General features: G+C 42.7%; 1 long non-coding RNA gene across 1 annotated transcript; it reads right to left on the bottom strand.

The window, feature by feature from the left end:
* Window positions 1–2597: 2597 nt before the first annotated feature.
* Window positions 2598–5384, bottom strand: LOC120745240. The gene is made up of 6 exons (XR_005698595.1): window positions 4941–5384; window positions 3870–4109; window positions 3661–3772; window positions 3263–3351; window positions 2978–3150; window positions 2598–2814 (listed from the first exon to the last, which is right to left on the bottom strand). It is a non-coding gene; the product is annotated as an uncharacterized LOC120745240 (long non-coding RNA).
* Between the last annotated feature and the right edge of the window lie 7885 nt (window positions 5385–13269).

Raw genomic sequence — 13269 nt, 5'->3', positions numbered from 1 at the left:
TGATGCAGTTATACAGGAATGGACTATTTGGATGCAAGAGCTCTACAAGCTGGAGGAGTTTAAGGTTGATCGTTGTTTTAAAACCAACAGTTTTGGAACTGTAAAAACTGCTCAGTTACATCATTTCACAGATGCATCTGAGGAAAGCTATGGAACAGTAACTTATTTGTTACTAAAGAACGAACGAGACCAGGCACACTGTGCATTCATTATGGGAAAAGCACGTGTTGCTCTTTTAAAACCAGTTACAATCCCTCGAACAGAGTTAACTGCTGCCACCTTAGCAAGCAGAATGGATGTAATGTGGAAGAAGGAAGATGGAACTGAAGGACTCAGCATTTTGGACTGACAGCACCTCTGTACTAAAATATATCAACAATAAAACAACAAGGTTCCGCACTTTCGTCGCCAACAGAGTTTCTGAGATCAAAGTTTCAAATGCTCAACAATGGATATATGTGGACACAGATAACAATCCAGCAGATTTGGCTTCTCGAGGTTTAATGGTACAATGCTTTTTGAAAAATAAACAAACTTGGCATTCTGGACCTCAAATTCTTCTACTACCACAAGAGGAGTGGCCTCAGAATCCTAAGTGAAACAAATCTCATCAAACGGTGCAGAAATTAAGACAACAGTGAATGCTGTACAGACGTGACAAGAAATGGATCCGGTTTCTAACTTCAATCAATATTTTTCATCCTGGACTCGGCTGAAGCATGCAGTAGCATGGATTCTGAGAGTTAAAAAAACTGCTTCTGCATTACAGTAGAAGAAAACCACAGATTAATCAGATCAATCTGTATCAGATTGTCTTCCTTCTCTCACCCCAACCGGTCGCAGCAGATGGACGCCCCTCCCTGAGCCTGGTTCTGCCGGAGGTTTCTTCCTGTTAAAAGGAGTTTTTCCTTCCCACTGTTGCCAAAGTGCTTGCTCATAGGGGGTCATATGATTGTTGGGTTTTTTTCTCTGTATCTATGAAGCGCCTTGAGGCAACTTATGTTGTGATTTGGCGCTATATAAATAAAATTGAATTGAATTGAATTAAACACGATCCTGAACAAAATCTTGAAGTTCAAACGAAGAGACATTGTCTGGACACCAGCAGTCTCAAAGTTGAGGAGCTGATTAGCACTGAAATGGCTATAATCTCCTTTTGTCAAAGGAAGCGGTTTGCTGATGAAATCTCCCGTTTAACAAAAGGATCGAATGTTAAGAGAACCAGTAACATTTATAAACTTACTCCCATCCTGGAAGAAGGTGTGTTGAGAGTTGGTGGACGACTCAGTAGAACTGCAATGCCAGAAGAGAGAAAACATCCTGTTATTCTGGCCAAAGACTTCCACATTTCTAACCTAATCCTTCAACATGTCCATGAAGCAGTGGGTCATGGAATTCGTAACCACATGTTATCTAAACTGCGTCAAAAATACTGGATTCCAGGTGTCACAGTACCTATAAGAAAAATTGTGGCTAAATGCGTTGTGTGTCGGTGCGTAAATGCCCCACCAGGACAACAGCAAATGGCAGACCTGCCCCTACACAGAGTAACTCCTGATGAACCACCATTCACACGTTGGAGTGGACTATTTTGGACCATTTCTAGTAAAACGTGGAAGGACTACTGTAAAATACTATGGTGTGATGGTCACATGTTTAGCGTCAAGATCCATTCATATTGAAATGACATCATCACTGGACACAGACTCTTTTATCAATGCCATTCGTCGCTTTATTGCCAGACGTGGTCAAGTAAAAGAACTGCGATCTGACAACGGCACCATCTTTGTGGGAGCCCATCGTGAGCTGAAGGAAATGATTGGAATCAACGTCGTATACACAATACCCTTCTTCAAAAGGGCATTAAATGGACTTTCCACCCCCCAACTGGCACACATTATGGAGGTGTATGGGAAAGACTTATAAGATCTGTGAGAAAGATTCTTCATTCCACCTTAAATGCACAAAGTCTTGATGAAGAGAGTCTCAGAACTGTTTTATGTGAAGCTGAAGCTATTTTGAATGCTCGTCCTATTACAACAGCTTCTACAGATCCAAACCCAGATAGCAAGGAAACATTGAAACAATGTTGAGTCAATATCAGGCTGTGTCATTGAATCAACGTTGAAGTGTGACGTTGACCTAACGTCACTCTTGCACCCTTTTTTAACATTGAAACAACGTCAGGTTTTGATGTTGAATCAATGTTGAAACCTGACGTTGATTCAACGTTATATTTTCTAATACTGCTGACATTGAAACAATGTCAGATTCTGATATTGAAACACTGTTGAGCTATGGTGTTGATTTTCCACCTCTTTCGCACAGTTGCTTTTTATTAAAACAACAGTTAAATCATGACTGGAAATCTACCTTTCTTTATAGGTATTTTAACCAATACTAAACTACTGCATGTTTCCATCAATACTTCAACCACCTAAACACATAATTGTACTTATTCCTTAAATTGGACACCCTTTATAAAAAAAACAAATGTCTCACAATGTATCATGTCAATATTAATATCCTAAAATAAGAAAGCATTGCATGTGATGTAACAGAGAAAAAAAATAAACAAAAAAAGGTCAATAGGCATGTTTCGTTTGCTAAATACTTTATTAAAAGACAGTTTCCTATTTACGTTTATATGATTCACAGAAGTTTGTAATTTTTTGCATGATGTGCGTCCTGCACCACCCAAACGATCTGGGGCGTATCGGAGCCATTTCTGCACTGCTTGTGCAAAGACAAACTCGGACATAGAGTTTGCCCCTAACTGCTGCGTCAGGCTCCAATCAAGGCAAAGCGTCTCACCTATAGACACATTTTAAGAGATGGAATTAGCGTGTCTCATGTCTTAAATGTGTAGGCAAGTGCTTGTGTGTTTAATCAACAGGCCGTTGTTATGTATTTAAATCACATCTGACAGCTATTACACTTTATAGTTACAAAGTGTACATAACCTTTATATACTTACCATTGCCTTATTTGCCTCTTGTGATTGAAGAGCTGGCTCTGCATTGTTTAGCTCCTCAATGTTGTGCAAGGGCAAATCCAGAGGCAGTACCCCAGCATCTACCGATTCATTGCAGCCGGTATTGCGGATGGCTCTGACCTCCTCACGGAGTTCGTTAACAGCTCTCGTCAGGTCTGACAGAAAAAGATAATTTTTTTTAAGTATTTAAGAATACAAACAACTTGTCAAAAGTTTCCTTGTGTCACACACAGATATGTACAAAGACACTAGACAGTATTTTATTACCTGGTATTTTCACTCGAGGGGCCTGGGGAAACCATTTTTTTGTGGGCTGCTCATCCTCTGAGTCACTATATGTGTACAGGGGATTTGGTCTAAAGAAAAAAAGTTGAAAACGGTCATAAGTAATTACAAATGTGCTTTTGGAATATTTTTTCCTAAAGTTACAGTTTGATTTATAACAACACACACAGGAAACGGAGATGTGCAAGAAGGTACAGTATACAAGGAATTTTTGAAGTGCACAAGTGTACACGGCTTTGCACATAAAAGTTTACAAGCTTCCACTTTTTGGACTATATTATGTGGTGATATTGCAGTATGCAAGCACCACAGATATGTATAAAAGACAAGATCATAAATTCTTAGCAATCAAAGATATGTTTGTGAAATAAAAGTTTTACTTGTGCTTTCTTTTATGACTGGTCTGAGTTTCAGCTTCGGACTGAAGGTCAGACGTATCACAGTGTTCACTTAGATATTTCTGAAGACTGCGTTCTGCTTCGTGAAATGTGTCTGGAAGTACAAACACAATGTATGGCCAGACATAAATTAGGACACGAAAAACTTGTTATTGTTACATTTATACAACACCAATCCAGATGATACCCACCATGGCTTATTAGAAGTCGGACTGGTGCATAGGTGAGCCATGTTGCACCAGGATGAACTCTCCTCTTTACTGCGTCGTGGATCCTGAATGTGTCTCACGGAGGATATGGAGGCCATGGCAATTCCTCCCCATTTATCCATGATCTAGGGACTATTTTTGTACCACCAGTGCTAAACTGCACAATGCACCAGTCTTTCATTTTTATCTTTTTTTTAAATTTGGAGTCCTTTTTTGCCCTGTCTAGGATAAACAGGAAACAGATAATTACAATATATTTCATAGTCACTACAAAACTTGATCTATTGATTGAACTAAATAATAAATAATAGCTTAAAATGTATATAGGCAACAATTACAAGCAAACCCGTATATGTAAGCATTTAAACACTGAAGATAATAACATTAACAGTATTTTGTCTAAGTCTGCCATTGTAGGAATTCATGGCACCGAGACAAAAACTTGGCGCACAGTGTGGCGTCAAAATAGGCGCACACCTTTGACGCTGCGTTTTCTCTGTCTTCCTCGTCCACACGTAAATGCTAAACGCAGTTTACGTGTGGACAAAAGGTGCAAACGCAAGTTAGGTGAGCGTGCAGCGTAAGTGAGCGTGCAACGTAAAGTTTGAATTGAGTGCGAATCGAAGCGGGTGCTCACCAATCATTAAAAGTAACAAAGTCATTGAACACATTTATACAGTTACCTTTACATTTATCAATCATATATCACAGATTTACAATTTTTTGTAGTACTATGCTAAAAAGCAACTACAGAGCGAAAGTCTGGGTCAAGCGCCGAGGTGACGGCAAGAACAAAGGAACCCTCGAAGCGTTAAAGCTAGCTTTGTAAGGGAATATAACGGAAAAGTATGAAACGAAAATGTTTTCTTTGTTGATAGACTTTGTTTGCAGTGCAATTTATTTGTTGCCGGATTGTAAGATGAAAGTAGACATAATTTCGGGCTCCCACATTTTATCCGAAACTTTACATTAACAAGTTTGTTTTTGTTTTTTTACTGTTATTCAAATGCAACCGTGGAAATAACGAATAGAACAAAAGTCATTCATTCTTACCTTATACTAATCGTGGTCCAGGCCAGGCCAGTGCAGTGCATGAACTGATGCCTTCTCTGGTCAATTCCGCTGAGAGTAAATCTAATGTCCCGCTCTACTGTACAAGACAATGGTTACCTGGAGGGATGTACCAATGTGATAGGGGTGCTGCGGAATAGTCCAAGTGGTAGCAGCTTTAATTTCCCGCTCAACCATAAATCGATGGTTTTTCAACGTGATTGTTGTCACCTTGTCAACTATAAATAGATCAACAATCAACGATGACAGAACAACAGTGAATCAATGTTATTTCAATATCAGTGTAAGGTTTCATCAGTATTTCAATGTTGTTTCAACATTGGTTTTGTGTTGACATTTCAATCCTGACGATTCTGATGGTTCAGATGGAAAATCAACATCTGTTCAATGTCTCCTTGCTATCTGGGAATGCACTTGGATCTGTAGAAGCCACCTGTTGCTTCTTAAGACTGCACCATCTCTACCACCAGGATGTTTTCAGAAAGATGACATATATGCTCGGCGCAGATGGAAACAAGTCCAATATATGTCAGATTTATTCCAGAAAAGGTGGATTAAAGAATATCTTCCACAACTGCAACAAAGACAGAAATGGTGTGATAGGTTTGTAGCATAAACCTATTCGCTGGAACGTTAAGGACAATTCAACTACACAGCAAAAAGCATTAAACACCAAGTAGGCAAAGTTCTTCGTGTTACTCATGCATGAGGGAGAGAACCACGACAAGCGTCGTTCCTTCGCTTGACCCCAGTTGCTCTCGTACGCTCCCCCGTAACACTGCTCTTTTATTGAGGTTACATGAATATGCATAGGTTCATTAACATATGACGTCTACATACAAACAAAGAGTACCTTGCCTGTGCGTTGTGTATGTATGTGTGTGTGTGTGTGTGTGTGTGTGTGTGTGTGTGTGTGTGTGTGTGTGTGTATGTGCGTGTGTGTGTGTGTGTGTGGGGTCAGAGTGTGACCCCATAAATGACTTCCCTAAACCTGCTGGTCTGGAAGTCCAGCAGTTCATCTAAACAAAAGGCACTTAAACGTATCTATATCTGTTTTAGTCTATCCTACCATAAAACAATGAGAGAAGGTACGACCTCTCCCATGCTCCCAGAGTGCTCTGGACTGCACACAAAGTTTGCAAACTATTAAGGATCAAACCTCTACCAATCTAAAACTAATTATAAAACTCTAAGCATATATAAGTAGATATTTCTAAGCATAAATGACAATCAACAATACAAAACCTAACAAATAGCCCAATAATTTGAGAACATTTTAAACTTTGAATGGTTGTTCTAAGTGAAAGTATGAGGAAGTAGTTAAGTTTCAAAAACAAGCAAGTTTTAGCAGGATTGTGGAAGTTTTCCATTCATTTCAATGGGACAAAAAAAAAAAAGCATAAAAAGCTTAATATTTTAAAAAGTATAATAGCAAAAAATACCAAAAGTCATAGCCGGAATTATCAGAAATAGCAGAATAGTTTAAAATTTGAACAGTAAAAATCGGACAAAAATTGTGGAAGTAGTTAAACAGCAAAAACGTACGGAAGCAACTTGAAGAATAAAGTATAAAGAACTAGAAAATTTGCATTTCCTGCGAAAATGCTGTGTGGATGCCTTAATGCTGAAGCTGTCTGCTGAAAAAAGCTGAAAAAGTTGCAAAAAGTTGTATGGCGGTGAAGAAACTGAAAATTCTGCTCAAAACAGGTGAAGAAGCAGAAATTTTTTGCTGAAAAGTGGTGAAAAGCAATAAATTCCACTGAAAGGGGGTAGAGAAGCTGAAATTTGTACTGAAAAGAGGTGAAAAGAAATTTTGCCATGAGCAGGATTTGAACCCGGCCCTCCTGGTCTCAAGGCGGCTAGTCATCTCACTGAGCCAAACTCATTCCCTCAAGAAAAGAGATGGAGAGACTGACAATTCTTCTGAAATGAGCAGAAGCCGCTGAGAATTATGCTGATAAGAGGTGAAATGGTTGAAAACTTGGCAGAAAAGAGGTAAATCAGCAGAATTTCTGCTGAAAATAGGAAAAGAAGCAGAAAATTCTGCTGAAAAGAGGTGAATCAGCAAAATTTCTGCTGAAAAGTGGTAAAGAAGCAGAACGTTGCACTGAAAAGAGGTGAATCAGCAGAATTTCTACTGAAAAGAGGTTTTTGCTGAAAACAGCTGAAAGAACTGGAATTTGTGCTGAAAATGGGTAAAGAAGCTAAAATCTGTGCCGGAAAGAGTTTTAAAAAAAAGTTCAACTGTGAACTGAAAATATTGTTGCCATAAGCGGGATTGAACCCGGGCTTCCCGCTCTGAGAACGGTTGCTCATCTCACTGAGCTAAAACACAGCTCAACTGGGCAAGGAAAACTAGTGACCCCACTGATATCCACCATGCTTCATCTGTGTGGTCTCCCTGCTGTCATCCGTCGTCATTCTCCACTGCTCATCCTCCTTCATGTTCATGTCCTGGTTTGTGTTCACTAGTTTAGTTGTTCTCAGTTTAGATAGCCTTCTGTTCCTTTTGCCGTTTGCCCATTTTTATTTAGTGTTTAATAAACCACCCCCACACCTTTAGAGTGCCTGCATTTGGATCCTCCTTTTCTTTCTTCCACACGGCTCACTCAACTCGCCGTGACAGTACGGACCAGCCTGATATGGATCCAGCGGCATTCACCCCTCCCAAGGAGCTCCAAGAGGTAAATGGCCTGCATTTGTATAGCGCTTTACTCAGTCCCTAAGGACCCCAAAGCGCTTTACACTACATTCAGTCATTCACCCATTCACACACACATTCACACACTGGTGATGGCAGCTACATTGTAGCCACAGCTGCCCTGGGGCGCACTGACAGAGGCGAGGCTGCCGGACACTGGCGCCACCGGGCCCTCTGACCACCACCAGTCCACCGGTCCTGCCTCGGTCATAATGGACGCAGCCTCTAGCTTAGTGAACCTATGGCTGGAGCATGAGGGAGAGGGATTTCTCAGCTCTGTGGAAGCCAAGCTTCAGCAGCTGATTTCCAGTTATTTCTGGCTATTGGACTCACTGCACCCGCTCGTACAAAACTTCATTCTTCACGAACTACACCTTCACCCCCCCCGCCGCTACACTCGCCTGCTTGCTTCCACGGAGGACGTGCCGTCCGAACCGCCGGACGAGGAATTACCCGGCCCGTCGGAGCAGTGTCCAAAAAGAAAGCGATGTTCGCGCCGCTGGCGCAGCACCCCACAGCCGGATGTCGGGACATGTAAGCCACCGGCAGTGATGAGTGAGAGGGACACTGTTTCTGCTTTTTTAGAAACAAGGACAATTTATTCTGTGGCCATTTTCTGTGTTTCCACAGAAGATAATAGTGGTTTTTCTATGGCCACTGCTTCAAAGACTGTTTTTCCTGAGCCCACGCTCTGTCTTAATGACTGTTTCCACTCTGTTGTTTCCATTATGAATTGAGGGATTGAATATGTTAGGGGAGCTTTTTCGTCTGCATTGGTTCCTTCAGGCAAAGCAATAAAGTTCACTGAAACAGTTTTTCCTGACCATAACCCCCCATCCACACCTTCACCACAATTCCATGTGGGGTCTGTAACACAGTTAGCAGTTCAGTCAGCAGCCACGCTGCCCTCAGTTCAGTCAGCAGCCACGCTGCCCTCAGTTCAGTCAGCAGCCACGCTGCCCTCAGTTCAGTCAGCAGCCACGCTGCCCTCAGTTCTGTCAGCAGCCACTCCACCACCTATTACGCCTCCAATACAACTGTCTCTGCTACCTATAGCTCAGTTGCCACGAGCTCAGCAGCCTACCGACTCATTCATTCACTCACAATCCTCACCGTCTCATTACAAGCAGGGAACACACTTCATCATTACATCTGCTGGTTCACTTAAGCTGGCCATCTCAGAGACAGTTGCTCCCTCTAGGGCCTCCCCAGAGGCTGGGTGTCAGTCACCAGCCAACTCTGGACCCCTAGAGGTCAAGACGCCAGCACCAGCAGCTTCACTGGAGAACTTTACTGAGCAGTCTCAGCCGTCATCCCCTGCTGAGAGCTCCAGTGAGTTCGCCCTTCTGCCTCCATCCTCTGCTGGAGGGTAAGAAGGACCCGTTCACCCGCCTATCTCAGCTGGAGGGCCCGAGGAGCCCGTCCAGCCTCAGGCCAAGTTAGCTGGAGGGCCCGAGTCGCCCGTCCAGCCTCAAGTCGCGTCTGCTGGAGGGCCCGAGTCGCCCGTCCAGCTTCAGGCCAAGTCAGCTGGTGGGTCCGAGGAGCCCACCCAGCACCACGCCTCATTTGCTGGGGGTCCTGGAGAACCCAGCCAGCACATCCTCAGTCTGAAGTCTGTTCAGCCGTCACCTGCTGAATCATCCCCTGCGACTTCTACACCGTCACCTGCAGCATTCACATCCATGCCTGCAGCCTCAGCCTCTGCATCCTCGTCCACCCCTGCAGCCTCAGCCTCTGCGTCCTCGTCCACCCCTTCAGCCTCAGCCTCGTCAGACTCGTCCTCGTCCACCCCTGCAGCCTCAGCCTCGTCAGACTCGTCCACACCCACTCCTGCCTCGTCAGACTCGTCCAAGCCCGCTCCTGCCTCGTCAGACTCGTCCAAGCCCGCTCCTGCCTCGCCAGACTCGTCCAAGCCCGCTCCTGCCTCGCCCGGTCCTGCCTCGCCCGGTCCTGCCTCGCCCGGTCCTGCCTCGTCTGGTCCTGCGGTTGCCACACCGTCATTGGACCCAGCTCGTCCTGTTCCACCTCGCCTCTGCCGGCCGCTTTCCAGGCCTCTAGTTGGGCGTTATGGCTGTCAAGGCCGGCCTCCGGAAAGAGTTCGTCGCCGCCGCTGGCATCGCGGCCGACCTCCGGACCTGCTCAGTGGCTGCCACTGCCTTCCAAGTGGCCGGCCTCCTGATTGGTTTTGTCTGCACCGCAGCCGTTGCCATGTGAATGGTCGGCCCCCAGAACTGTTTGCCCGTCACCGCAGTTGTTGTCTGCACGGCCGGCCTCCAGAACTGTCTTGGTCCTTGTGTTGTCGACCCCCGGATCGACCCCCAGACCTTACTGTGGACTCATAAGTGCTCTTTTGTGTTGGACTGTTTTCTTGTGTTTGTACACTGATCTAGACTCTTGTGCTCCTTGTTTTGTTTTTGTTTCTGAAAAATTTTAACTTACATAAAACATTTTAACCCTCAGCTGTTCGAATGACATCATTACACAATCACAAAAAAGGTCTTCGATCTTATTTAGCCCAGACCTAGTCCAAGTTCGAAAGTCCTGCATCGATCATACCAGGTTTAAAACGAGATACGGGTTTCCTTACTCCCAAAACATCATGTACTTTGTGCCATACATTGATCATGCTCAAAATAATAGGATTGCTAAGCTTCTTTTAAGAACGATTCCATGTAAACCCATACCAGAGGTGGATCAGATGAGAAATAGTACATCATCATGCACAATTATGCAGCCCAATAGTACCACTGAAAGTTAGGAGCATTAAGCCCACCCCTGTCAAATGGCAGATATAGTAGAGTTAACCGAAGCCGATGGCGAGGATTTTTCCAAATAAAATTGGTAATATTCTTTAATTTAAGAAGGAGACCTACAGGTACTGGTAGAGGGATATTCTGAAATGAGTAGAGGAGCTTAGGGAGCACGCTCATCTTCACAATATCAATCCGCCCAATAGTCAATATGGATTTGCCCACCTATCAATTGATTCAGTAATAGACTGAACAGTAGGGTTAACCTTGGCAATCTTGTTAACATCTTGTACTATACGAATTCCCAAGTAAGTCAGACATTCTGATGGTTTGAATGTCTGAGGCGAGCTGAGACGATTAACTCGCTCCGTTTCATTCAGCAACATTAAAGAGGATTTAGAATTATTTATTTTTTATCCAGAGAAGCGCCAAAGGAGCTAGTTATGTTTAATAAAGTTGGAATTGATCCATCTAGTGGTTTCAAAAAGAGCACAACATTGTCCGCATAAAGTGCTATCAGGTTGTCTTGGTTGCCCAATTTAATACCAGTAATCTCTACGTGCCTCCTAACAGCCATGGCCAATGGTTCTATGGCCATCGTGAAGAGAAGTGGTGATAGAGGGCACCCTTGACGGGTTCCACGAGAGATATTAAAGGCCAGAGAGACAATATTATTAGTGAGAATTTCAGCAGTGGGCTGGGAGTAAAGAAGTTTTACTTATTTACAAAACTTATTACCACATTCAAATCGAGCCAGTACATCAAATAAGTAAGGCCATTCAACTCTGTCAAAGGCCTTTTCAGCATCTAGCGACAGAACTGCAGTATCACACGCATCTTGGTTTTTGTAGAGGACATTTATTAATCTCCTCACATTGTGAGACCCTTGTTTTCCTTTAACAAAAGCATTCTGGTCTGTATTAATCACTAATGGGAGACATTTCTCCAATTGCAGGGCCAATATCTTGCTAAGAAATTTCATGTTCATGTCATTTTCAAAGGATTCAGAATACATATCTAGCAATGGTTTTAAGATTTTGAATATTGAAATTTTTTAATAAAAACCAAAGGCAGCCCATCAGGCCCAGCAGCTTTCCCCGATTTCAAAATGTCAACTGCCTCCTGAATTTCTTTAATTGTTAAGTTAGTGTCAAGAGTAAGCCGAAGATCATCTGGAATAGAAAGAAACTTAAGATCATGTAGAAAGGTAGCCTATAAAGTATCTACAGTCGGGCATTCAGAGCTGTATTAATTTCCTGTGGTTATACTAATAATTCACCTTAAATACTCCAAATTGAAATAATTGCCCTTTCTGTTTGCAGTTGTTTAAGACGCCAAGCTAGTAGCTTCCCAGGTTTCTCACCTTGATTGTGAAAGGCCTGTTTAACTTTCTTCAAGCTTTCTGATGCTTTCTCTGCAGTATTTTTTTTTGTACTGACAGAGGTCTGAGATTAAAATACTTTCATAAAAACAATCTTTAACTTTATGGAAAAGAGATGCTGAAATGAGAAAAGTCAATTCTAGAAAAGCACTTATGTGTAGCTGAATAGCAGGAGTACAGTCTTATTTGCATTTAGCTTTCTCCAGACTCCGAGAAGATTTAGCCCAGCCATGAAGTGATTAATGCTCTTCCTCGCATGAGGATGTGTAGGGCCAGTAGAATCGGAGGACCTGTCCTTAACAGGGTCCAACGCTACATTAAAATCCCCTCCAATAACATTTTCTCCCTCCAATAATAGAATCAGCTGTGTGAAGGACCAAAAAGCTCTCCAGAGAGTGATCCATACAGCAGAACGCTGCTGCAGGATTGCTCTCCCCCCGCTTCAGGACACCTACACCAGGAGATGCCGGACTAGAGCAGCGCAGATACTGAAGGACCCGTCCCATCCTGGCAACAAACTGTTTCAACTTCTGCAATCTGGTAGAAGGTTCCGCATCTTCCGGGCAAGGACAGAGAGACTCAAGAGGAGCTTCTATCCCCAAGCCATCCGTGCCCTAAACACACACACCCGCCCTCTCACATCATCTATAATTGACTGAGTCAGGACTCTTCCAGACACTAAACCAAGGCACAATGTACATTTCAATTCCTTTAATTTTAAATATGTTTATATTGTCTATCCTGTAAAATAGTCAGATGTCTATTCATATTAATGTACAGAATTCACCTGCTTGTTGCTACTACTGCACATTCACCCAGTGTATATACTATATATATATATATATATATATATATATATATATAATGTTCTTCCTCTACACCCCCCCCCCCCCAATTTTTGCACATGTCGAGGAGTGTGTCAGGCTACATTTCACTGTGTGTTATACTTGTATAACTATGCATGTGACAAATAAAGAACCTTGAACCTTGAACAGGTCCTCAAAGAATTTGGGGTTGTCCTCATTAGGACCGTACACGCAGACTAAATTGAAGTTAGACTTTAAGAAAGTGCCTTGTACTATTAAATATCTGCCTGCTACATATTTGATAACATAAGTCATCTCAAAAGGGATGTCGAAAGGAGATGCGTCTCCTGAAGAAAAATTATATTTGCCTGCATCCTCAGTCTAGTCAATACCTGTTTCACCTTACTCACGTTATTTAAACCCCTACCGTTCCAGGATGTTATCTTAATATTCATAGATTGGGACATAATTATAGATAGTAAGTCGACTGCAGTAGATTAAAGCTAAAAATATGAAAATAGCCATTCTTGGGAGGGTGAATTATTAATAATAGTAATTTTTTTAAAAAAGGAGAGAAGAAAAAAGAGCAAACGCGCTCTAGTGTGAACCCTCAAAGCGGCCCGCATGCACACAACACACAACGCGCTCTGTTTAGACCCAGACCAAACAGTAT

This window comes from Simochromis diagramma, unplaced genomic scaffold (genome assembly GCF_900408965.1).
Source record: "Simochromis diagramma unplaced genomic scaffold, fSimDia1.1 OVJJ01000021.1, whole genome shotgun sequence".
NCBI lineage: Eukaryota > Metazoa > Chordata > Actinopteri > Cichliformes > Cichlidae > Simochromis > Simochromis diagramma.
The sequence above is the reverse complement of the archived record's forward strand: the minus strand, read 5'-3'. Positions and strand labels throughout refer to the sequence as shown.